Source organism: Gobius niger, assembly GCF_951799975.1.
Source record: "Gobius niger genome assembly, chromosome: 15".
Classification (NCBI taxonomy): domain Eukaryota; kingdom Metazoa; phylum Chordata; class Actinopteri; order Gobiiformes; family Gobiidae; genus Gobius; species Gobius niger.
In genome coordinates, this window is record NC_136866.1 from 25,522,931 (window position 1) to 25,549,033 (window position 26,103).

Consider the following 26,103-nt stretch of genomic DNA (forward strand, 5'->3'; position numbering starts at 1 on the left):
TCTCCCACCAACCTTCGGGGAGACGTCTGCGGAGCCTCAAAACTCAGAAATCTCGTTTCACAAACAGTTTTTATCCTCAGGCGGTGAGGCTCATGAACATCAGCCTGAAGGAGAGCTGAGGTTTTTTTTTAGCATTTTATTGCTGGAATGTTTTGTCGTGTTGTGTTGTATTGATGTTTTTATATGTAGATTAGTTTCCTGTTCAGCGGAGAGAGCGCCAGGGCAAAACGCTATTCATTGCTTTTGGTTCCTTGTACTTGATGCACATAACAAATTAACCTGAACTTGAACTTGGATATAATTAAGGGTAAGAACAGCAAATGTAATGTAAGTTGTGTTTCACTCACACCGAACCCACACATTTTTAGAAACTAGAGGGTCTTGGCTTTCAAATGAGTTATCACACTGGCATATAGACCGTAAGCTCTCCAGTCAATATGCTTTGAGATTTGGATATATATACTTGTTAACCCTAACCCTAGGGCTGTGCAATTAATTATTACACTAAACGATTACAAAATTAGCATAATCGGGGGAAAAAAACATATTAATTATTTCCCCTTCGCATTTCACGTGCCATGGCTCATGCTTTTGCCTGACATAAAAACAAACAGCGCTGTGTGATGATGTCACCAGGTTGCGCCGCTCAGTTTACTTGCGCAGGTGTGAGGGCTGGCCAGCAGGGGGCAGGTGTGACAAATAATAGTGATTATTATTTTTTCAACAATCGAGCAGCCCTAACCCTAACCCTAACCCTAAGGTGGCAGTTAACAGGTCAACATGACATGACCGATATTTATTGAACATGGGACAGTGATACAGTGAGTACTAACCACTGAACCCTGGGAATGAATGGAGAACATACGCTAAACAAAACAACTAAAATAGAGATACGTAGACTTTGTAAGTAAAACAACCAATCTCAAACAATGGTCGGTGCTCACTGTCGTCACATTTCCATCGACCCCGGATCCAGATTTTTTAATAAAACACACATCCAATCGCAATACTTTTGGGGATAATAGCAATCAGACATATTTGCAGTACAGTAGAGACTCCAGCATAATCTCCCTGACATTTTACTCTTCAACATGTCCCTTGGCCCCGGTATTGATTGCAAAAATAATCAAGTGGACATCTCCATCTGCAGCAGTCGGTCAGGCCAGCACTTCCCCTCCCCGCCTTTGATTTCCGACACTAAGCCCGGGGATGTATCACGTTTCCCGGGGACACGCTTGCAATGGTCCACTGTGCTCGTCAAATCCCCGGGAATGGGTGTCAAATCCCTTCTCCCTGACCTTATCTGATATCTGTCCTGTCCGCCTTTCAGCTCACTCATCCCACACATATATTTATAAGACGGCAAGATGGAACACAGTTGCATGTGTTGGAATGGTCGCAAAGGCTGCAATTGTGTTTGTAATGAAATGTGAGTCGATTAACAGGGCATATTATACTAAAGATTTGGACATGTCATGCATCTCTGGGGCTTAAAAAAGTCCTTTTATTGCTGGAGCTCCCTCTGCAGGCAGTCGTGGAAATTACATGTGATGAAACCAAATGAAACATGCTTTCACTTTCAACTAACGCCATCCTAGGAGTTCCATTGCACCCTGAAGTACACACTTTGGGGAGTTCATTTATAAATACAAGTGCTAAATAGCTAGTGTAAGCTGCCTGAACAGCACATTTTCTCCAGTTCGACTTTACCCAAATCTAAAAGCATCTACATCCTTTAGGCCAGTGCCTCATTTGAAAGCTAAGACCCGCAAAACTGATCTCAATGGATCTTTTTCCTCACGTTGTTGCCGCTTTGTTGTCACTTTTAGTGGCATTTTCATGATATCTTTCTCACTTTTTTTTATCCCTTTATTCTGCCTTTACTAGTGTGTATGAACTAGCTTTACAGATAGCGAACAGTCTCCAAGAAAGGACCAGGAAGCGTCTGGCTGTTTTGGTGTAATTTACTGGAAGGACTGTAAAACTGTAACATACAGAAACACATAAAGAATTCATATTACAATCTTATTTGGGCAAATATATAATGCAAATATAAAATAAGTAGCTTAGAATTAACTAACCCCTCAAGAAAACGATCGCAGTAGCGAGCGATTAGCACGATGCTAATTTACATTGAAAAAGCCATAGGTATGCTAACGATATTAGCGCCTAATATATTCTTACAAATTACAAATTGGAAACATGCTGACATGACTAAATGCAGTGTCTAATAGAAGCTAAGATTGCTATAAGTTGAATATTTACAGACAGATATTTGTGTAGGGCCAAAATAAAATGTACAGGCAGAAACACTGTGGAGTTTGACTTTCGTGGGACTGCTTGGAGCATAACTGGACTACGGATGCACCAAGTGGACAAAACACAGGAAACTCATAACGCAAATAACTCTTCCCACAAGGGGGCAGTACACTCTTTTTTGGTCATGCTGTTCACTTTTGACACTTTTCTTGACACTTGCTCTTTTGTTGCGTTGCTGCTATTTTGACTCAAGAGGCTTTTATTTGGGTGATGGCAAATTGGAGAAAATCTGCTTGGTAAGGCGGGGGTCAAGAGCTTAACTTAAACATAATTGTCTGCCTGAGCCCGAAACAAACCTGAAGTAAATAATTAATTTAAGGCATTAAGGCCGAGTCAGAGCACTCCCTGTGTAGTGCATTCAGCATTATACACAGAACCCGCCTCCCCGCACTGTAGGGAAAAGGGTAATAGTATAATACAATAGTATCCAGTAGACTAAGCCCATCTTATTTTTTTTAGATAATACAATACTAATAAATAAATCATGAATAATAATTTCGTGTCGGGCTCTAAGATCGTAAGTTCGTAGTAAAAGAAAGACACACATAAAAACAAGAACGTTATCTCCTGTGTAGGCTCAGAAGCCAGTGAGTTCATATACTGTAGAAATAATGCACCAAGCTCACTGGTCAATGCAGTGACGATACTGTTCACTGAGTTCCACATTCTGCACCTGCACCTGGACATGAGATATCACACACTCGCATTTACAAACATTTGGCACCAAATAGCCTCAAAACTTCTATTTTACCTACAGTCATTTCCTTGATTCAATTTCAGTCTCATCATTATCCCGCCTCATCCAAAGAGGGACTTACATTAGCCTCAAATACCTCAAATACACACTGAGCTGGGAAGGAATCAAAACATGATTGGGCACCGGTTTGTGTTTTCTATTGCAATGGCTACAGCTGATTTGATGTGTTCTGTTCATCTCTTGGACTTTTTTTTTTAATGTTTAAATTGTGTGAATGTGTTTATGTATGTCTGTGTACCCAGGACTCTCTTGTAAATGAGATTTCAGTCTCAATGGGACTTCCTGATAAAACAAAACAAATATAAACTAAACAATGCATTTGTATTTGTGAGCATGTTGCACCTACTTTACCATTAGCCCCATTTCTACAGGACCAGACCGGAACGGACCGGAGCAGTTTGAAGGTGTTTCCACTGCCAAAAGTGAACTGCTCCGCTCCAAAAGGGGGGGTTCAAACTGCTCCAGTCCCAGACCACTTCAGCCATGGGGTCTGGAGTGGTTTGCAAACTAGACCGATTTGGGGGGAAAGGGGAGGGGGGCTTGTCACCGCTGTGATTGGTCAGGCCAAAAGTCAGCTTGCATATTCAAAGTTTCTTTCTCTTCACAAGGTTCACAGAAAATATAGGTATTTTTTGCCATCTCTACTCAGAGCCTATGCCTGATTTTGATGTGAAATCATTCAATTATATATTTTTCCCTCATATTTATGTCAATAATCTACTGCCCACCGTTTCAAGTTTGATTTGCTCAGTTTTCCCAAACATTGTTTCTTATTGCCCAAATGAGAGGAGCGAGGCCTCAAACATCCCTCTTTTATTTTAGAATTCACTGGCGAACTAAAAATAATAGGTTTACTTGTTTTGGGCATTTTTGTGATTATTCTTGTTCAAACACTAGAGTGCTTTGTCCCTGCTAATGGTCAAATTTTGCAAATACAAAGGTGTTTTGATACACATTAATATGAATCCTTGGCCACTCCCATAACGACCCAGACCACTTTGTCCTAAAGACACTTGAAACACAAACTTGCGGGCGCTGCCCCTCCCCAAATGAACCGGTCTCAAGTGAACCGAACTGGTCTAGTGCTGTCGAAATGGGGCTATTAAAAATTCCATCCATCCATCTTCTTCCACTTTCCCGTGGACGGGTCTTGGGGGCAGCCATTGGAGCTGCCCAAATCACATTGCACCCGCCCCTTATGGCTCCTCCTTCAGGTGGCGAGTCCAGTTCTAACCGGGCCTGTTAATCTCTCATAAGGGGCTTCTGAACCGCTCTTTGTCTGACCCGTCACCTAGGACCTGTTTGCCATGGGAGACCCTACCAAGGGCACAAAGCCCCCGACAACAGAGCCCCCAGGATCATTCGGGCGCTCAAACCCCTCCACCACGTTAAGGTGGCGGTTCCTGGGTGGGTAAGAATTCCATGTATTACAGTTTTATTGCCCCACGTTAATGAGAGAGGGCTGTGTTTGTGAATGACTCTGCTGTTGATCCACTTTGCTAATTGTCTTGCACAAAAGTAAATGACCCGCTTTTAGCTTAAAACCGGTTCTGTAGCGATTTACAGGCTTTAAAAATGAAACACAATCACTCAAAACTGAAACAAATGAAGCAGGATACTATTTTAATAAGGAAACAATGATATGGCACGGCTATAAGTGAAAGAAAGCCTATCAATTTTGCATGACGTCTACTTTAAAATGTGCACTGTGAGCAGAATCTTGATTTGAAAAGTGCAAATCGTGTCAGAATAATCGAAATGAGCTGTTTCCCCAAAAGCCCTGGTGGCAAATCCCTTCTCCCCCGACCTTATCTGATATCTGTCCTGCCCGGCGTTCAGCTCGCTCATCCCGCACAGCATTAGACAGTGTGTCCCCGGGCTTTACAGCTGACATACGCCGCGTCCCATATGAATAAGTCAGTGTCCAAGAAGCTCCAGATCCCGGTAGATTTCCTGCGGGACGTCCGCTCTGAACACAGTCTATTTAAGGATGCCGTATATGAAAAGGTCGTGGATGTTTGGCCACAGACATTGATACATAGTGAGTGATTTACAGATCCACAAAACGGCGAGTTAAAAATAGCATCTCGTACAGTGTGATATGGATGACCTCCAAAAGGTTGTGTTTATGGATGAATAATGGAGGCCTTTTGTATAATTAAAGCCAGGGTGTTTACACTATTAAAATGATGTCACAGCTACAAAAAAACATACAAACTGCATTATATTAAGATTTACATTAGTTGCAATTCTTCAGATAATTAGTCAGAAAGGAAAATGAGCGCATCACTTTGGGTTGCCAGAATTTATGGCTAAAACCAATTAACTCAATAACGTCTATAAATGTCAATTGAAATCTGAACGTTGACTGCCAATGACGTCTATAGACGTCAATTAGGTTTTTCAATGGGAACAGCTGCAGCAAAGCCTTGAGCATGTCTGGTGTTCAAATCTTAGTTGTGCTGCCTAATGCTGCCACCTAGTGACTCAATAAAAGAACTACAAGTTATGTTATTGAGTCACTAGGTGGCAGCATTGCTCTTTCGTTTTCTCAGCTTTTTGGTCAGAAAACAGCATTTTGGGTGATTTCACCTATTTTCTACGGATGATTACTAAAGAGTGGAAAAAGGTACAAACAAACTTTTTTTTAGATAAAAGAAGAGAGTCTAATCTTTCTTTTGGTGGGTTTTGTGTTGACATAGACCTAGACCTACATTTTCTGTGTGTCTTGAAAAAACAGTCAAAATCCTGAAAAACCTCTGGCAGTGGGGAGCTCTCTGATTTGAAAATGACTGGCAGTCAATGAGTTAAGGATCATCAATCAAAATCCTATCATCAGACCCCAAAACAGGACATGAGGACAGATGTTTAGTGAAGCTTCATCCAATCCCAATTCCAAAAAAAAAAAAAACGTATTATGCATTTCACAGGCATTTTCCAATCATCTCAAGCAGATCGTTATCACTAACTTACACTTTGATGGTTAGAAAATGCAATTGTCCTAGTGCTCTCCCCATAAGCCCCTCCCCTTATTCCTCTGTTTCAGTAAAGTGGAAGCCCCATGTGGCTGTGGTAAAACTATGGTGAGTGTTTATACACCACAATGAATGGATAAAGCTTTGTAAGAGATGGAGAGGTGAGGAAAGCATCGCCTGGACACATAGAACCTTAGGAGGAGCTTTCTCTGAGCTGTTGTTGTAGCAGGAATTGCAAGAATAGCCACAGGGGAAGATTCAGAGATCACACAAAGGGGAAACTGGAGGTCTGTAGCTGACCACCACCATATGTGGAGTGAATCCTCTAAACTGTGTGAAGCGCTTTGAGTGACTTGTGTTACATGAAAAGCACTATACAAATATGGCTCCATTCAATACTATCACCAAATTCATGAATGAAAACAGTTTGCCTTTTTCTCAGTCAGACAGTTGTAAATTTATAGTAAAATAAAACAAAAAAAACATTTTCCCAGTGAAACCAGTGTCCTCCGCCTGAGCGCGATAAGTTTAATAGGTTTATAATGCCGGTACTTGCCAGTCAGCACCACGGACAGCGCCTCTGAAAATTTACAGCCAAACTGTAATCTGGGGGAACATAATCCTCAGAAAATTCTGAACCAAATTACATGGAGCCGAGCCGCGGTGACAGCACACCGGGGTTTAGCGAGGCATAATTTCTCTGTCAGTTTCCTCCTAAGACTGATGTGAGTAGTACTTTAAACGTGTTCCCGCACTTGTGACAACTCCGCTCCGTGTCAGCCACATAGAGCTGAAGGAGTGATCGAGTACACGCACTTTTTCTGTAAAACTGACACAGAAATGGAACTTCCCACTCTCTCTCTTTTTGCTGTAATGAATGATCTTTTATTATATACACTGTAGGCATATATCTGTGTGAGGGTCCTAAATGAAAACCACATTTTCTTAGAGGTGTAGTTGTAAAGTCAAGTCAAACCTCTCGTCCTCATTGTTCCCATTATAGTTAACATTTATGTCTAAGTCCTAAGTTCTGAATGTGCAAGTCATTAAAATAAAGTCCAAGTTGAGTCACCATTACCAAAAATCGCACACTGAGTAATATTTTAGAATCTACTGTTGCCAGTAAGCCTCCTAATGCCACAGAAAATACTGTTTTTGTAGAGGGTAATCAAAGAAATGATTTGTATGAGGACTAAACATATTTAATCTTATACTTGGCTGCTTTTAGTCGACATCTCCATGGAGACGAGCTGGAAACGTCCTGTTAAAAAGTGACAAGGTCAAAGAAGCAATGATGGATTATGATTACATTTAACACCTTTAAACTTAAAACAAGACAGAGGGCGGCAGAGAACAACTTTCCTCCAGAATATCGCTGCTCCACAGCTAGAAGGTCCCGGTTTCAATTCCCACCTATATGGAGCCTTTCAGTGTGGAGTTTGCATGTTCTCCCTGTGCCTGCGTAGGTTTCCTCTGGGTAATCCGGTTTCCATCCATCCATCCATCCATCCATCCATCCATTCCGTTGCTGCCGGGTCGTGGGGGCAGCTGTTAGAGCTGCCCGAATCACATTGCACCAGCCCCTTATGGCTCCTCCTGCAGGTAGTGGGTCCACAGAAGGACGGCCTCATGGTTCTAACCGGGCCTGTTGGTCTCTCATGAGGGGATTCTGAACCGCTCTTTGTCTGACCCGTCAAAACCTATTTGCCATGGGAGACCCTATGAGGGGCACGAAGCCCCCAACAGGATAATTCAGGCGCTCAAACCTCCACCACGTTAAGGTGGCGGTTCCAGGAGGGGACTCCGGTTTCCCCTACTACTAAAAACCTGTACAATAGGTTCCGCTCTGGGGCCAGGACCCCCCTGAAAAAGAGATTCTTAATCTCAGTGGGACTTTCCTGGTTAAATAAAGGTCAATAAAATAAATAAAATACTTCATGGTCTTGCCCCGCCCCCAACTCTCGAATAAAAACATTTAAGTAAACCGGTGAGGGGTCTCTGCACCAGAGCCTCCTCCAGAGCAGATGCACAGATCCCACAGAAGAACAACATTTGGACAAACTGTGCTGTCCATCAGAGGAGATCAGTCTTGGAAAAGCGCCAACAGACATAAGAGAATGCCCGACTTATAGCTGTTTTAACAACGACACTTAAAAATCATCTTAAAGTAAATCAGTCCTGTACTCATTTTAACTATATAGTTTGTATTAAGTTTTGTTCTACGTCCTGTATACATCGCATCCTTGTATGACCTGCCTCGGGACTCAGAGGTTCTGGCACTTCTGGCTTCTTCTGGTGTTTCTAGACTATTATTGATGCTTTAGAATAATTATGCATTTATTTCTGCTTGTTTTTTTCTTGTTTATGTAGTGGGGTAGCCTATATTGCCCTTACATTGAGCCAATCAGATCGCGTGTGCGCACTATAAATACGGGGGGTCATGCACCTGGCATGACCTCTCCTCCCTCTGACGTCACACGCTGCTGCTGTAGCGGGGCACAGCGTGAAAGTTGGTGAAGTTGCGAGTTGTTTGTGGTCGTTCAGGAGGCGTCAAGCCGGCGATTTTAGGCGTCAAGCCAGCAGCTCGAGGCGTCAAGCCAGCAACTAGATGTACACACAACTGTCTCGCTGGTAAGCGTGTTGACCAGTTTATATTCATGCAGACTATAGGCTCATTAGCCCTCATGCTACGATGCTATTGTGTTTTTAGCATGCTGGCGCTCCGGCCAAAGGCTACTGCATAGCTGGACAAGTAACATGTTCGGGGTCTCAGTACGGGTCGTTTGGGGAGTGCCATGCATCGTCGCCCTGGTAGGTCAATGGCCTCATAGCTACATCTGCCCACGTATCTGTCTGTATGTGTTCTAATGTAGATTTCCCATTCTTAGGGTCCTGTCAGCGTTACACACCTCCTCTTCTTCTACACCTGTATCGCCAGGATCGTCCGTTTTTTTATGTTGTAGACTGTGATGTGCTGTTTAATATGGACACTGAAGTGAACGTGCTCATCCACGTGAGAAACCGTCATGAACTGTAACCTTAACTTATTGGACAACCCTTGGACAAAAGAAAACTATGGACAATTTTAACAAAACATGTAACTAATAATAAAGATCCTACTTTTGTAAATGAATGCCTCTGTCCTGCCAATTTTACGAATCTGTGTTGCCTTTTTCTACATGTTAAATTTAAGTTTAACCTGCAGTCCACTCCACTACATTTAGACATGGTTCACACTCTTAAGTCCAGTTCAGTCTTGATTAAGTCCTGGTTGGAAGGTAAAGTATTATATGAGGAAGTACTTGAGGTTAAAACAACCACTTTCTTTGCTCACTTTAACGCTGTAACTTCTTCTTCTTCTGTTTTTGGGTAAGGGGACGACATTTGAACGCACAACATAAAGCAAAAGCTCTGGAAAGTCAGTTTGACAGATTACCGCGCGCTCGAACATGAGCTTTTGTTTAGTTTTGGGGGGGAAGTGCTTTTTTTTTTTTTTTGAGAGCACATACGCTGCCAGAAAGTAGATAATCCCTTACACCTGGAGTATGACATGAGCTTAAAGTCTTATAAAACACGTCCACTTTATTTTGCTTCTCCTCCTTGTTAACTCCAAGTTCCCCCCCACCCCCCCCCCCCCCCCCCCCCCCCCCCCCCACCTTCCCTGTAGCCTTGACAAGCGACGGTAACGCAGACAAAGCACCGGGCGCAGATAGGAACTCCGCTGCTAGCCACTTTTCGCTCACCTGCGCGCTTGAAAAGGTTGCGCGCTGGCTGGGGTTAACCCACTGGCAGTCTCGAGGTAGCTCTTCAACTCAATGCCCCTGCGCTCGGTGTCTGCCTCGCCGCTTATCAGGCCTTCCCAGATGGCGACGCCAGAGCGCGGGAAAGAGGTGGGAGGAAAAATGGAGAAGAGAGCGAGAGGGGCGGAGGTGAGTTTACCAAGATGAATCGCTCACTACACACAGGGTCAAATAAATAATGGGGGTTTGCTAACATCCTGTGCTCCCGTTTTCATCGCTGTGCCAAAGATTTATACAGTGAGGGGAAAAACACACCGCGTACGGGCGCCGGTGCAGCCGGGCTGTAGCTTAAAAGTTATAGGAGGAAACACAACTGCTATTACGCTCTGGAGAGTGGAGCGGTTTGTGCGATTTATGTTTTGGACAATCGAGATTTACGCCAGGAACAATGACATTTGAGAGAATTTTGAAAACTGAGCACATAAAGCTAATACAAGAATCAAAAGCCTTTCAGAGCACGTTTTTGCAGAGGTCTTGACTTCAGGGTTAGTTTATGCACAGTGAGAATCCACAAAGAGCCTACTTCCTTCATCCAATCTTCTGAAATTAAAACAAAACAAATGGACTTATATACAGTGGGTTGAAAAAGTATTGGCCCCCCTATGTGACACACAATCTTGATTTCTTTTTTGTTTATAAATAAAAAACTGAAAAGAAGCAATTTTTCAAAGAAAACCATGAGAAGTCCCGTTGGCTGTTTGCTATAAGCCACATGGGGGATACAGCAAACATGTGGAAGATGGTTCTTTGGTCAGTTGAGACCAAAATGGCTTCTTCTAGCCACTAAAGGCCAGTGTATAACTAATAGTTGTTCTGTGGACAGTTTCCCCCACCTGAACTGTAGCTCTCTGCAGTTCATCCAGGGTCATCATAGGCTCCTTGGTAACGGCTCTGGTCAATGCTGTCCTTGTTCGGTCTGTAGGTTTAGGAGGATGGTCGGGTCTTGGAAGGTTTGCAGTACCAAATCTGTAATTTATCTGATTACTTGTCCTGATTACAAGTAGAGCCCTAAAAACATGAATTGCAGAACACAGAAGTACAATAAGGACTATCCTGTGGCAGCTAATTTTGTTGAATTTAACCATCCCATATCATCATTAAGATATACTGGGATTGAACATTTAAAACTGCCCCCTAGAGGTGGAAAATTGGATCTACTCCTTTCAAGGAGGGAACACTATTGGATCCACCATTTAAAGACTTTGACTCCTCATGGACTAAATATTGACTCTCAAATGCTTCTTGTAATACTTTAGGCCATATGTATAACAGACTTCTGTATATATTTGTATATATTTTAACCATTTTGTAGAAAATGGCTGTTCTGCACTGGGCGTGGCCTCCTGATTGATGGGCACCACCCACTCTTTGGAGAAGATCTAAGCCACCTGGGCTGGTCAACTCCACATTCACTGTGGTTCAAAGGTGAAAATAGAATGATCAGATGAAGGCTTTGCCGAAACGTTATCATCATCCTTGATTAAAAATTGGACATCGGCTACTTGAGTATGCAATGCTGTTTTTTTTTTTTTAATGAAGATTTTCCTCAACATCTGCACCTCTGAGACTACTTCTGGTGTGTGTTGCTTCTCTTTTCTCAGGTTTGCAGTGACGTCAGACTCTTTCCATTCCTGGATGGTGTATTTAACTGTACTTTGAGAACCCAGCTATATACTCAATATCTTTATCCAGGACCTGTCTGGTATGTTTTTGGACTTCATGATGCTGTCTGCTCCACAATAGTCTCTTGGACCGCTGAGACCATCACAGAGCAGCTGTATTTGAACTGACATTAGATTACACACAGGTAAACTCTATTTAGTCATTGGGTTAAAAGGTGATCATTCAGAAATCATCAGGCAACCTCTCAAGGGCCTTGAGAAAAAAGAAAAGGGGTAGATACTTTTGGCCCCTCATCCACAACTAGGTGGCGGTTTGGAAATAGCATACAAACCAAAAAGTGTTCAAATCTTTGTATTGAAATAATCGTAATTAGCAAAGCACCACGGCTATCATTATCTAAAGCAGTGCCTCTAGTATGACTTCATACAATGGTCCAAGGACAGGCACAAGTCTTGAATCAAGAATCAATCAAGACTAAACCAAGTCTCTTAAATGTGTGAAACCGAAATTGGACAAAAAAAATATTTTAACTGAAACTAAACACGAAACTTTATGCACTACTAAACCATCCAGAGCATTTGTCTCCTTCAGGGTCTTTCTTTATGCTTAACGTAGATCTCAAACTCTTGAGAATCTAGTGTGTTGCAGTTTTCTGTTGAAGGTTCCCGCTCCTGGACATGTCCTAGTTCCACATATTACAACAATAAAACACAAAGCCACCATCTTTTTACGAGTGGAATAAAACATGATTGAGTAATTGTAAGAAGTACTGTCAGTTATGGCGCTAGTATAAAAGAAATACGCGGACATAAAAGGAACTGTTTGCAGCCCGGAGCCTCGCGGTGCTTTACTACTTTTCATTTTGGGGATGTTTCATAACTTTCAAATTGCCGCATTTCAATCTGAGTGAAGGACAAGTTGCTGAAGGTTATAATCAGACGTTTTAAGCTCTAATTGAGTAAAGGGACTTTGAAGGACGTAAAAAAGCGAAGCACAGATCGTTTCCATCCGGTGATTATGAAATTCAATCAAAGGCTTTTACATCAAGGAGCATCATGGTGCGTTTTATATGTTAGCAATGAGAGTGACAGCAAGTTACTGAGGTCACTTAAAATGTCCTTATTTTTGAAAGATGTTTTCAATGAGGATATTAAATGAATCAAGAATACAGTCTCGGCAAGGCGAGAGAAGTGTCTGGGTTGAGAAAGGGTCATGAACACAGATGCGGAAGGATGGGGGCGTGGTTAGGGAGGGGATGTGTGTGCAGTTATGTTTTTGTTTATAATAGTCACGCAGCCTCAGTCCGTAGCTGGTTTTGCTCCGTGACTTGGCCTTGAATGGGGAATGTTGAGTGCGTAGGAGAGATAAGAGGTCCAGCTGCTTCAGTCTAGACATTGTTAATGTTGTGAATTTAATGGTGTGCAGAGGTGCATTTCTCGCAACCATCGATCCAGTGTTCTATTGTCTTATCAGCTAATCATAATTGATGATTAGAAAACCCTCGTGCACTGCTGACAACTGTTGTGCTGATTAGAGAAGCTACAGAACTGGCCTGTGTGACCCCAATGGCCGCTGGTTGCACTGCTTTATGACCACGAAGCTATGGGTCGCAATTGCCCCACATTGCCCAACATTGCTGTAGTTCCTCCATATAGGGGTGTCAAAACAGGCTAATTTTCTATTAGCACACATTTACTGAGCTGGATCTGTGTTCATAGAGAACGTTTTTGAAACTTTACCCGTTTTGTCTTTGCGTGGATATGTGTGCGTCCACATGAAGCCAGTCATGTGTGTAAACCCGCTGCCATTCATCTACCAGGCCTGTGTGAGGCGCTGTGACGCTACCACAGATAAAAGAACAAGATGTAGATCGCGCATGCACAGTAAAGGTTTGTGGAATTAAACGGATTCATAGATTTACAGAAGAGACAAGGAGGTGGATTTATTCTTCAGACTCGCAGAACAAAAGCAAAAAAACTGTCCAGCTGTTCAGTCTGTCCAAAAGCACAGACTGAATGGAGCTTAACTTCTTCTCCTTGTCACCTGGGGCTTGCCGTGGAGCGGAGTAAAGGAGTAAAACTCATTATCAGGTCAGTAGATTTAGTCCATGGGCCAAACCCCAAAATCTGGCATATCGGTACCGAAAAGGTGGCAAAGGCTATCATTGATTTTTAAGTAGGTCCATGTCTGAGGTTTATATTTTTGTATGATAGCCTTTTCAGAGTTACAGCTTTATCATAGTTTTCAGCTGTTGAAGTGAACCACCCCCTTGTCAAAAAAGTCGCTTTTGACACTGGTCCATATTTTGGTTTAGGCCATTTCCAGCCCATTAGATACTGATTTACACCATTGTATTTGGTATCATTGTAAAGAAGACATTTTCAGGTTTCATTTGAGCCCAAATGTACTACTCTGTGACTATTACCGTGGTAACCATAGCTCCTCAAACACAAACCTGAGGACGTTTTTTCACCATTTTCACAAAAACAGTTTTACTATGTTTAACGCTGTTTCTTCAAGGAACATCACAGAGACAAATGTTTGATACTGGGCAACTCTCTAGACTCTGGGGATTCAGGAAATGTATAACATGTCAGAACTTTCTCAACTTAAGGCCTCACAGTGAGCCACGAAGTAAAAGAATGTCCACCTCACATGAGCCTCTCCCATTGAAATAAGCCTATATCTGCCATTCTAAGGTTGGAACAGCTGGTGAGACTTTCTGTCCTGGACAGGCCAATGCAACTTGAACATACATTTATAAAAATTACAATTATTCGGTATAAGACACTGCTCAAAAAAAACACATCCTAGATGTCAATCAATTCAATTTTTCGGATGAAAATCTTTATTCATAGTGTAGGGCAGGGGTCACCAACCTTATTTCGGCTGAGGGCTACTTTAAGAGCATTAAGTTGTTCGAGGGCTACCAGTTAAAAACAGTGTACGTTTAAAAACTTAAACGTAGACTGTTCACTTATAGGATATTGACCCCATATTATATTAAAATAGCTTTATTTTAAACTCATACTGAGTCACAAGAACCGAAATAACTGTAATTTTAAGAATTAGATTCAAGAAAATGAAGTGTTTTACACTTTAGAAAAAGTCCCAAGGGCTACTGGACATGCCCCAAAGGGCCCCTGGGTGCCCGCGGGCACCACGTTGGTGACCCTGGTGTGGAGCAATGTGTTGAGAACAAAATAACATAAATGATAAATGGAAATCAAATTCTCAGCCCCTGGAGGTCTGGATCCAAAATTATAGTCAAAATCAAAGTGACAAATCAGGTCACTGGTTGATCCAGATTCTGTAGAAATTCCTCCAAACGAGTCTGAATCATCCTCAGTCGTGTGTGTGGCCTCCACGTGCCTGAATGCACTCCCTACAACGCCTGGGCATGCTCCTGATGAGACCACGGATGTCCTCCTGAGGGATCTCCTCCCACACCTGGATTAGAGCATCAGTCAGCTCCTGGACAGTCTGTGGTGCAACGTGGCGTTGATGGATGGACCGAGACATGATGTCCCAGATGTGCTCTATTGGATTTAAGTCTGGGGAACGGGCCAGTCCATAACATCAATACCTTCATCATGCAGGACCTGCTGACACTCTTGCCACATGTGGCCTGGCATTATCAGGCATCAGAAGGAACCCAGGGCCCACAGCACCAGCATATGGTCTTACAATAGGTCTGAGGATCTCATCCCGGTCCCCAATGCCAGTCAGGGAACCTCTGGCTCGCACATGGAGGGCTGTGCGGCCTCCAATGAAATGCCTCCCCAGACCATCACTGACCCACCACCAAACCGGTCATGCTGGATGATGTTGCAGCAGCAGAACGTTCTCCAGGGCGTCTCCAGACTCTGTCACGTCTGTCACATGTGCTCAGGGTGAACCTGCTCTCATCCGTCTGCCAATCGCTGTGTTCTCGGGCAAATGCCAATCGGGCTGCACGGTGTTGGGCAGTAAGCACCGGCCCAACTTGTGGACGTCGGGCCCTCATACCCCCCTCATGGAGTCGGTTTCTGACCGTTTCATTGGTGGCCCTCTGGAGGTCATTTTGTAGGGCTCGGGCAGTGCTTCTCCTGTTTCTCCGTGCACAAATGAGCAGATAGCGGTCCTGCTGCTGGGTTGTTGACCTCGGTCGGCCCCCCCAGGTCTCCTGGTGTACTGGCCTGTCTCCTGGTATCTCCTCCATGCTCTGGACACTGCGCTGGGAGACACAGCAAACCTTCTTGCCACAGCACGAATGGACGTGCCATTTTGGATGAGCATCAGTCCCTGAGCAACTTCTGTGGGTTGTAGATGCTCCTCATGAGACTTCTAGTGGTGAGAACACTGGACAAATGCAAAAGTGTTCCAAAAATACGGTACAAAGGATGAAGACAGGGAAATGGTCTGTGGTCACCACCTGCAAAACCATTCCTCTTTTGGAGTGATCTTGCTAATTGCCTCTCATTTCCACCTGTTGTCTGTTTAATTTCCACAACACCAAGTGAAACTGATTCACAATAAGCGTGGCTTCCTAACTGGACAGTCTGATATCCCAGAAATTTTACTGACTTGGAGTTACACTGTGTTTTTTGAGTGTGCCCTAAGTTTTTGTGAGCAGTGTATAAATTGTATCCTAAATTGTAAAAAAAAATATCCATAGTATGTAGCCTACACAATGCACTCACTGACTGTCTCATTCACTTTTAACTCATTCACTACTGAAACCACATCATTTTACATTTGTATTTGGTAAATGAATAACATTTCTAGCGATATAACATTGCAGACACCATTGTCTTTTGCTTCTAGAGAGTTGTGCAGTTGAATAGCCCTCGGGACAAAGACAAAAGGGGGTTTACTATCGCTAGATTTTGAGTCAAAAGCTAGGTTAGAAGCACCAAGGTGTTCTACCGTATAGAACTGGATTCTACAGAAAATTAACTCAGGGGACATGAAACGAAAAGAACAACATGCAAACTCTACACAGAAAGGTCCCACATGGCCTGGGATATCGAACCCAGGAACGTCTTGCTGTGAGGTGACAGCTAGACATTCAGTCAGTCTTGAATCCCCTTGTACAAAAACCATCATGCTGATAGAAAAGGGCGAAGGGAATACCTTTATGTCCAAGAAGACACACAAACTGCAGTTGGTTAGACAGTTAGTTATCCAAGAACCAGGCTTTTCCTGCAACAGTTGACAATGGCGACTCGTGACCAATGGCAATGTTGTGTTTTCTTCCAACCAGACTCCGCGACCGGGAAGGGGCGAGGGAGAAAGGTGGTGTAAGAGTGGGGGTGAATTACGGCTGAGTACAACCTGGAAACATAGCAAGACCGGCTTTACATCTTTTTCTCTCAGATACGGACACTGGTTAACTCAAGTTTTTAGTTTGACCTGATAGAGCTTATAGAAGCCCATAACACTAAAGGAAGAACATGAGGCAGCACGATGTAAGCTAGGAAAAGAATGTGGGTCTTGTCTTGTTTGGAGCAGCGCTGTCCTTGCGCCAGGTGGAAGAACTGGCCCAAAAAGTGTTGAATGCGCAGGAGAGATTGCATGCCCTCAGTGGTTAGTCTTAGTGCTTAGCGTTCTCTTGCCTCTCAGCATGAAGTTCAATTTAGGTGTTTTTGTGTGGAGTTTACATCCTCTGTCTGTGTCTGGACAGGTTTTTTTTCGGGTGCTTTCGTTTCTTCCATCAACGTAAAAGATGCACAGGAGGATAATCCTCTAACTTGGTGATTCTGAACATGAGCATGACTGTCCACTGCTCCTGACATGTTCCAGGGGCTGATGGATGGGTTAAATGGTTAATTATTGTAAAGGGACAATAACGTACAGCTTCGATCTGTGGCTCCAATTGAAATGCATCATCTGAGTTACACTTCACAAACAGTTGTAAAAGTTCGGAATATCCATAAATCTTCACTTCGTTGTCTTCTTCTGGACCTCAATCCCTACTCGGTGCATGTCCAAATCTAGAATCCATCGGCCTCAGACCCTTGTTCTTCTGCATTGTCCTCACCACTTCCCTATGCATACTTTCTGTTTTTCATCTCCTCATACAACATTCATGTGCACCTTGTTGAGTCCAGTCTGAGCATATGAAGTATCTTCAAAAACACAAATTTCAACAAAAGAACTCTTGTGATACATTCCTTGTGCTGGATAAAGTATTCTCATGCTACAATTTGCATGTTCTTTTTTCACTCTACACTTGTTGAGGTGTTGAGATAAAATGTGCACAAGAGGCAACAAGAGACAATCCCAAACAGGAATGGTTTCAGAGGTGGAGCCAGCTGAGCTTCCGAGAGACAGTTTTCTAGTTGCATTTGACTGGGCTCGATATAACTGTTGTCAGCCTGAGGTGATGCTGAACCCTGCAGAGGTGGCACAGTCCAGGATGACAACTCAATAAGTGCCATCGCCAAAAGATTTGTTTCGAGCATATTCTGAAGAGCATGAAGAATAATTCAGGATATGGGCACAACTCTACATTTAAACATCCACAATCATCAACAGGTTTGTTATCTGCTAAGTTATGATGGGAAAAGCAGCCGCTCTACTCCATGCTCCTCTTAGTTGACTGAGGAAGCTCCTTTCGGCCGCCTGTATCTGCGATCTGGTCCTTTTGGTCATTACCCAGATCTTATGACCATAGGTGGGTAGAACATAGATAGATCAGTAAATCAGCTCCCTCTTCACCACAACAAACACAGTAACAATGATCACTGCCGATGTCGCACTGTTCCGTCTATCGATCTCACGCTCCATCTGTCCCTCACTCGTGAACACGACACTGAGATACTTGAACTCCTCCACTTGAGGCAAGGCCTCTCCACCGATCTGTAGAGGGGAAGCCACCCATGGCCTCGGATTTGGAGGTGCTGATACTCATCCCGCTTCACAGTCGGTTGCAAACCGCCCCAGGGCAGCTGAAGGTCCTGATTTGATGAAGCCAACAGAACAACACCTGAGATCCTGGGGTTCCCAAACCGGACACCCTCCGGTTCCTGGCTGTGTCTTTAAGTTCTGTCCATAAAACTAATAAGTAAACTTTTGTTTATTCATTTATACAGCATATTTCATGCGCACAGACTCAATATGCCTGGGAAGAAAATAAATAAATGACACAACATAAAAAATAAACTCAAATACGTTAATACAGCACATACACACACAAAAAGACAAAACAATCCATGTACAAAGAACTTAAAATAACTTCAGAAAAGCTGGAGAAATTGTTTAATCAAATAAAAATATGGACTGTTTTGCTTAGTCGACTGCCTCTGTGATTTAGTTCTGGATGAGGCTAAGCTGTAATTTTGTGTTGACTCATGTCCTGGTTCTAACACCTCACCATCTTTATACGACTATATTTGATTTATTAGTAATGAAATAAAACAACTTTACTGAAATGACCTTACAAAATTATTTACTTTATTAATTTACTAATCAGTAAAAAAAAGGGTGATGTTCATAGAAAACGTGTGGTTTATGGCAAATTCAGCTTCAGCTTCAGCTTCATAACCATGTGGTGTCTACAAAGAAAAACCTTTGGAATTATCTTGGATTTTTGAGACATTTAGACAAATGTACAGGACTATGTATAGTAGTGAAAGAAACAGAATGCCATTGTGTGTATGGCATAGTATATGATAAATAGCTATAATATATAAAATATATGAACAACTTTTTGGTGAAAATACAGAACTGTTCTTCTCCACAAATGTAATTTCAAGTTGCATTGGCCTGTCCAGGACAGAAAGTCTCACCAGCTGTTCCAACCTTAGAATGGCAGATATAGGCTTATTTCAATGGGAGAGGCTCATGTGAGGTGGACATTCTTTTACTTCGTGGCTCACTGTGAGGCTTTAAGTTGAGAAAGTTCTGACATGTTATACATTTCCTGAATCCCCAGAGTCTAGAGAGTTGCCCAATATCAAACATTTGTCTCTGTGATGTTCCTTGAAGAAACAGCGTTAAACATAGTAAAACTGTTTTTGTGAAAATGGTGAAAAAACGTCCTCAGGTTTGTGTTTGAGGAGCTATGGTTACCACGGTAATAGTCACAGAGTAGTACATTTGGGCTCAAATGAAACCTGAAAATGTCTTCTTTACAATGATACCAAATACAATGGTGTAAATCAGTATCTAATGGGCTGGAAATGGCCTAAACCAAAATATGGACCAGTGTCAAAAGCGACTTTTTTGACAAGGGGGTGGTTCACTTCAACAGCTGAAAACTATGATAAAGCTGTAACTCTGAAAAGGCTATCATACAAAAATATAAACCTCAGACATGGACCTACCTAAAAATCAACGATAGCCTTTGCCACCTTTTCGGTACCGATATTTGGTCTGGCCCATGGACTAATTATGGATATTGTACAAAATTCTGGCGCTGTGATGTCATCGTTTTAGTAAAAGTTACGGATACGCTGTAACAACAGAGCCACGCAAACAGCGTTTTGAGATCTTTCCCCTCTGAGACCTATAATTTAGAAATGTTCAGTTACAGACTCCGAAAAAGACGGTTTCGTCTAGATCAGGGGTGCCCAAAGTGGGGCCCGTGGGCCGAAACAATTCTGTTGGCCCGCCAGAGAGTGACCTACTTTTGCGCTGCTGTGGTTAATACAAACTCTCTTCCATTCATTCTCACCGGTAAATATGGATGCAGTACACTTTTTGACCACTAGCGTCAAATTGGGGGCGCTGCTTCACTCCTTTCACAAAGTTAAGGAAACACGTGGTGTCTTAGTTTATCAATCATAAAGCATTGTAGCATCAACTTTCACAGTTTTCCTACTTTTATTGCAAAGGTTTTTAACATCAACAATAGTATATGTTAAAAACTGACTTATAAAAGAATGATGATGTTGAACTGACATTTCAAAATAATCTAATGTGGCATTTTCTTTGAGGGAATGAATGAGGTAAAGTCACTGCAGATACAGGTGTTTTTTTTTTTTGCATTAAATTGCTAAAATTGTTGATTTTATTTTACTAAAACTAGGCTTTTGCCATAGTTACCATTTGTTTTAATATAGCATGTTATTTGCACAGATAGAATCAAATGCAAATGTGGGGTATCGAAAAAACAAGACAAAAAGTTTGGGCACCCCTGGTCTAGATGATACGCTGGATTGATAAAATATTATTGCATTTAGTCCTGAGCTTGACTTCGTGTGGACAGTGCCTAAGATATTGAGTTTGTAAAAGATCTCAGGCTTCTATTTTTGGCCTTGTTATTTGTTGATTGCAACCATTCAAATATCGATTCAATTGATCATCGCCTAATAGGGATTTCACTGTTTCATTATTATTATTCGAGGTGTCTGTTACTGTGGAAAATTACTATGGTCAAAATGATCGTTATCACAATTGCCTGACGTTGTAAGGCATCATCAGTGGCCCCGCAGCTGAAGCAAAGAGAGGGATGGGATTCGGAGATTTGGTAGCACACAACGCTTCCAGGTGGATAAGGGCTGTCTGTCAAGATGCTGCAGGAAATTAAAACACTCTTTATTACTTCCCATCCCTCCCCCACTCACCCGTACGCACACTCCGCTCACAGAGCTCGAGGAGAGACGAAATGTCAGGATTATATGAAATCGCCGGGCGTAAATGAGTTGTTAACGGTTTGTCCCCAGCTGACGGAGAGATGAGCGGCCTCCGGGGACGTTACTGTCAATAACCTCTCCTCGCAGATGAAACGACATTACAGTCAATTAGCGCTCGCTCAGAACATGGAGGTGTTCTCGCACGCTTGATTTGACGAAAACGAGGAACTAAACTGTGTCAACGTGTGAGTGTTTATCGCACATCGGAGACAAAAGTTGATCTGAAAAATTAAATCAATTAAGGAGAGGCAGGTGATTGGAAGAAAAATAATTTTGCTATATCAATTTGATACTTTTTGCTGTAGATTACTGACATCAATATGAGGGAGAAACGTTTTCAACAAAGAATTTTCACATTTTATGCATAAAAATGGCCAAAATAGTTCATTCAGTGAGAAAATCGTGCTCGGAATTTGAGATGATGAAATCCATGTGTTGTTGAGTGCAAGATTGGAAGGTTTGGAGTCTTTAGGTGCTACTAAAGAATACCTCCTTCTGAGAAAATGCAAGGGGCATTTTCTTCAAAGGGATATTTCAGGATTTTTGACATAGGGGCTCATTTCCTAGTTATCCAGAGTGTTTTTAATTTATGGAGATATATTTTTTTTTAATTGATGCAGTCCTTACATCTGAAGAGTTTAGTGGCGCTAGGCTAGTGCATGTCTATGGTAACTAGTAGCCTGCATTAAAAACAGTCTGACCCAAGCACAGTGCACCTGAGGCAAATCACTTATAACACCAGATTACCCATATAAATGTCTGTGTCGATAGAATAATTATAACCATTTTGCATTAAAAAGAACTTATGTGTGAGCAGCAACAGACTGCAGGCTACTAGTTACCATAGACATGCACTAGCATAGCCACTAAACTGTTCAAATATAAGGACTGCATGAATTAAACAAATATATAAATCTCCAGAAATCAACAACACTCTGGATAGCTAGGAAATGAGGCCCAATGTCAAAAATCCTGAAATATTCCTTTAAAGGGACTATAGGGAGTTTAAAAATGTTAAAATTAAGTATTTTCCTCCCCCTACATGTTCCAGCCATGTCCTAACCCCGGGATTCCACATCATCCGCCTGTGCGCTCAGCTCCACTCCACTCCGACTCCGAATGGCTGCGACATCAACGCCCACTGTCTCCGCTTCAGTCCGCCGTGGTCCTCTCCGCCAGTGCTCCAGCTCCACGAGGAGCACGCGCACAAAGCAACGACTTTGAGAAATAAACCTCCCAATAAAATAATGAACAGCTATTTATGAGCATGCGAGCTATACCGCGTTGAAGCATGAAGCCTGTGCCCCCCTCATGCGCGAGGGAGAGAGAGGCAGGAAAAAAAGTTACGTGAACGAAAGCAACAGAAGCTTAATCGGGACATGTGATTGTTTTTGTGATAACAAACTCCCCAGAGGGAATTATCGAGGTCACTTTGTGTGAAATAGTGACATTTTCGTTAAAATAAAGTCAGCTCGGAGGGAATTTACTTTGAAAATACGGAAATTGTTGTCGTTCTCTTTCCCGTTTGGTGCGGTCTGAACTGTGGAGCTTGATCCGGCCGGAGCTGACGCGGCGCAGACGGACCTGAAAATAGGGTTGATCCGTATTTTTATCGTGGCGAGGCAGAGTGGCGGAGAGGCGACACAGGCCCCTCGGAGCGGAGTGGACGATGTGGAATGTTTCTGAACGTTCAACATAGCAACGCATTTGCTGCTTGATAAATCCTTTTCGTAGTCCCTGACCGGAGGGTCTTTCATCTCCCCCTGGTGTCTCTGGCCAGAAAACCATGCTTGCAAATTGACTGCCACCGGACCAGAGTCACCAATACACACTACTAGAATCGCGAAGAAGAACATGCTAATGAGCTAACTGCAGGCTAGCGTCACTTTAAACGGTATTTACAGCCAAGTTTGAGTGAAAAAAAAAAGATCTCCATTGTGTAATTGGATGTACAATATCCCTCTGTCCCTTTGTCTTTTCTGCCAGTGTAGTATTTAACATGTTGTGAACTTATTGGGAACAAAATACTGCGCTTTGCAAATGCACCAGGAGCAGAAGGTCACATGACGCACGGTGGACTTGACGTGAGGAGTTTTAAATCTTATTTTATGTTTTGGAGGAAAGACAGATCATTGATGTTTACTACCAAACACTGCTCTTGGGACACGGAGGTCGCCTCAATAACAATCCACAAATATTAGTGTAGAACCGCTAATGACACCACAACAGTGACACACGTCTGCCCTCTGCTGATTGGTTTACTCCACTTCCTGTAATGTAGTTAATGCCACGATCACCAGACTCAATCGCTATAGTTTCATCTACTTAACATCCACTTTAAGCAAAACAACATTTCTTTTTATGTTCAGAAAGAGCATCACTTTTTGAGTCTGTTGAAATGAGATAATAATTTCAGCCTTTTTGGGGCTTATTTAATGTTTATTCAACAACAGCTTTTTACGGAAAAGACTATGACATTATATATTACAAGTATTTGGGATGAGACTTGTCATCCCAGGGCGATGGTGGGTCCCAACACCAAACCAGCGGAGAACTGCTGACTTAAAGAATCACCTTCAGATACTAAACAATTAAGTCTTATCTTAGCAATGTTTAAACGTTTTTTTGTTTTTATATCTGATACCAAGCTTGATTTACTGAGCTTTGAACTCCAAAAGTCGAAGTGAAATTTCAGATTGTTTTCAGTATGAGCAAGTCAGACTACGGTGTCCAAACTGCTCTGTGAAAAAAGTAATTGCATTTAATATGTTTGTGCATAAAATAGCAAAAAAACAAACTTTTTTTCTTAGGTTTGTCAGTAATCTACAGCTCAAAGTGATATCTCTAATTCTCTGTGTCGCCTGTTTATCTGCTGTGTCTCGCGTTGAACTGACAATAAATCTGACTGATTGACAATATATCATTTTTATTTTTCACGATTCCCTACGAGGAGATGATGGTGTGCAGAAAAACCAAAAAAAAGGAGTTTGGAGTTGGCAGGTGCTATGAGACTGTGAAAAATGCGGGACTTTAGGAAATGAGATTTTATTTTTGCATTGGAAAAACAACAACAGAAGTTCCGAGAAACTGGGTTTAGCAGAATGTAGCCGAAGCAGCCGCGCTCATTTCCTCTCCATTTGTACTCCGTGTATTAACTGAAGAAGAATCGGGCGCTGACCTTTTTCGGCTGCGAACCGGCGCATCCGGAGCCGTGTTCATTATAGCCACATCAGCGGCCGAGCTGACACAAACGAGCTCTCTGACACCCCTCCGCCGGAGAATACATTACCACATCCTGCGCCTGACGGTGAGGACTACATGGATTTTCCCTTCACTCCCGCTCACGCCATTGATCTCCCCGAGTGGCACGCATGGAACCTTTTTTTGTAAGATGCGAGATGAAACGTGCAGAAGGCAGCGGCGGTTACAGCGAGATCATGGGCTCTGCTTTGCATCGAAGCGACTGTGATTGTGCGATACGCAAACCAAAGCAAGCATGTCGGCTCGATCTTCTGCTATCAACAAACCCACACATGCACAGATGTGGAAGGAAAAGTCAATTGGGTTTGGTTTGGTGTAAATGATGCTGCAGTAACCAATTGGGTACGGATAGTCGCACAGTCCCTTTCCAGTGAACCTTGAACCTTGTGAGCTGATACTTGGGCTCATTCAGCCGGCCTTTACGCTTTGCATCTTCTGACCATGACTCGGTCCTCTCTCCTCACAAAAGATCTCAAGGGGTACGGCGGCTGAAAGATTCAAGATTTTGTATTTATCTTTCTCTCATCCTTGTTTGTGGAGCGGGGGAAGGAGGAAGAGAGGGCAGGGAGTTCAGCTTCCGAAAGACCTTGTTCTTGAGTCGGCTGGAGCTGGCCCGTAGATTCCACAGTCTCCTCCCTGAAGGCATTACCTTGAGGAGACTGTGCGATGGGTGGCTGTGATAGATCAGCCGGTCGCTGATCTCTCGCAGCTCTGAGGCTGCAGCCACAGCAACCCAGCGGCAGAAGCAGCAACACACGGACGGTGGAAGGAGAATATGGCGCCGGATGAAGCAGAAATAGATGAAAATCTGTAGGGTTTGGACTGAAACGAGTCCTGTTGTTTAGGTGTTACAAAACAGAATCAGCCTGTTACAAGTTACTGATGAGCTGGTTCAGTAAAAACTTGCTATAGAGAAAAGTAGAGGCTTGCTTTTTTACAATTTGTTTCAAATAAATGTGTTCTAATTAAAAGGGGGGGTATTCTGCAAAATCGACTTTTTCAAGCTTTACATCATGTTATTATGTCATTCCCTCATTAAAAACATGCCTGAAGTGTTGCCTTGGCACATTCACGTATTATTGAGTAATCTGTAAAAACTCTGATGGAAGCCATTTTAGGGATAGGTTTGCCTGAGTCCTCCTAGGAACGCCCCCACCTCCTGGAGACGCCTCCGAGCTTTCGTCACCAGCCAGGTAACCAACCACTGCTCCTCAGCAGAACCCCCTCCCCACTGATGCCACAGACAGCGCGTGGAGGGGGCATGTCGGAAAGGGTCAGAGGTTCTTAAAGAGACAGAGGCCTATTTCAAGACACTCACTACAGCCATTTTGAGAGAGCAATTTTATACAAGGCAGTTATTCTAATTGACTGCATTTACAGACCAACAGAAGGTTTGCTCATCATTGTAGTGTGATATAGACTGGTGCTATGTGATTGAAAAAAGCAGAATACCCCCTCTTTAATTAAAAAAATATATATATACAAATAAGATTCCATTCCAAACTCACAAAAACATCTGTGTTAGTTGTAAAATGCAGTTAAATGGAGGGCTGTCCCATTTCTTAGGGTGGTCTTTTGAACCCTCGCTCTTAGCCCTTGGTTTCAAGGTGTGAAAGGGCTAGGGCAAGGGGAATGGGAAGGGGTAGAAAAGAGAATTGAGATTGGCCCCTTAAAGTGACTGTTGTCAGGTAGTTTTTTCATAATTTCTGATTCTTATTTAAAATTGACTATACAGAGTTTAAAAATGT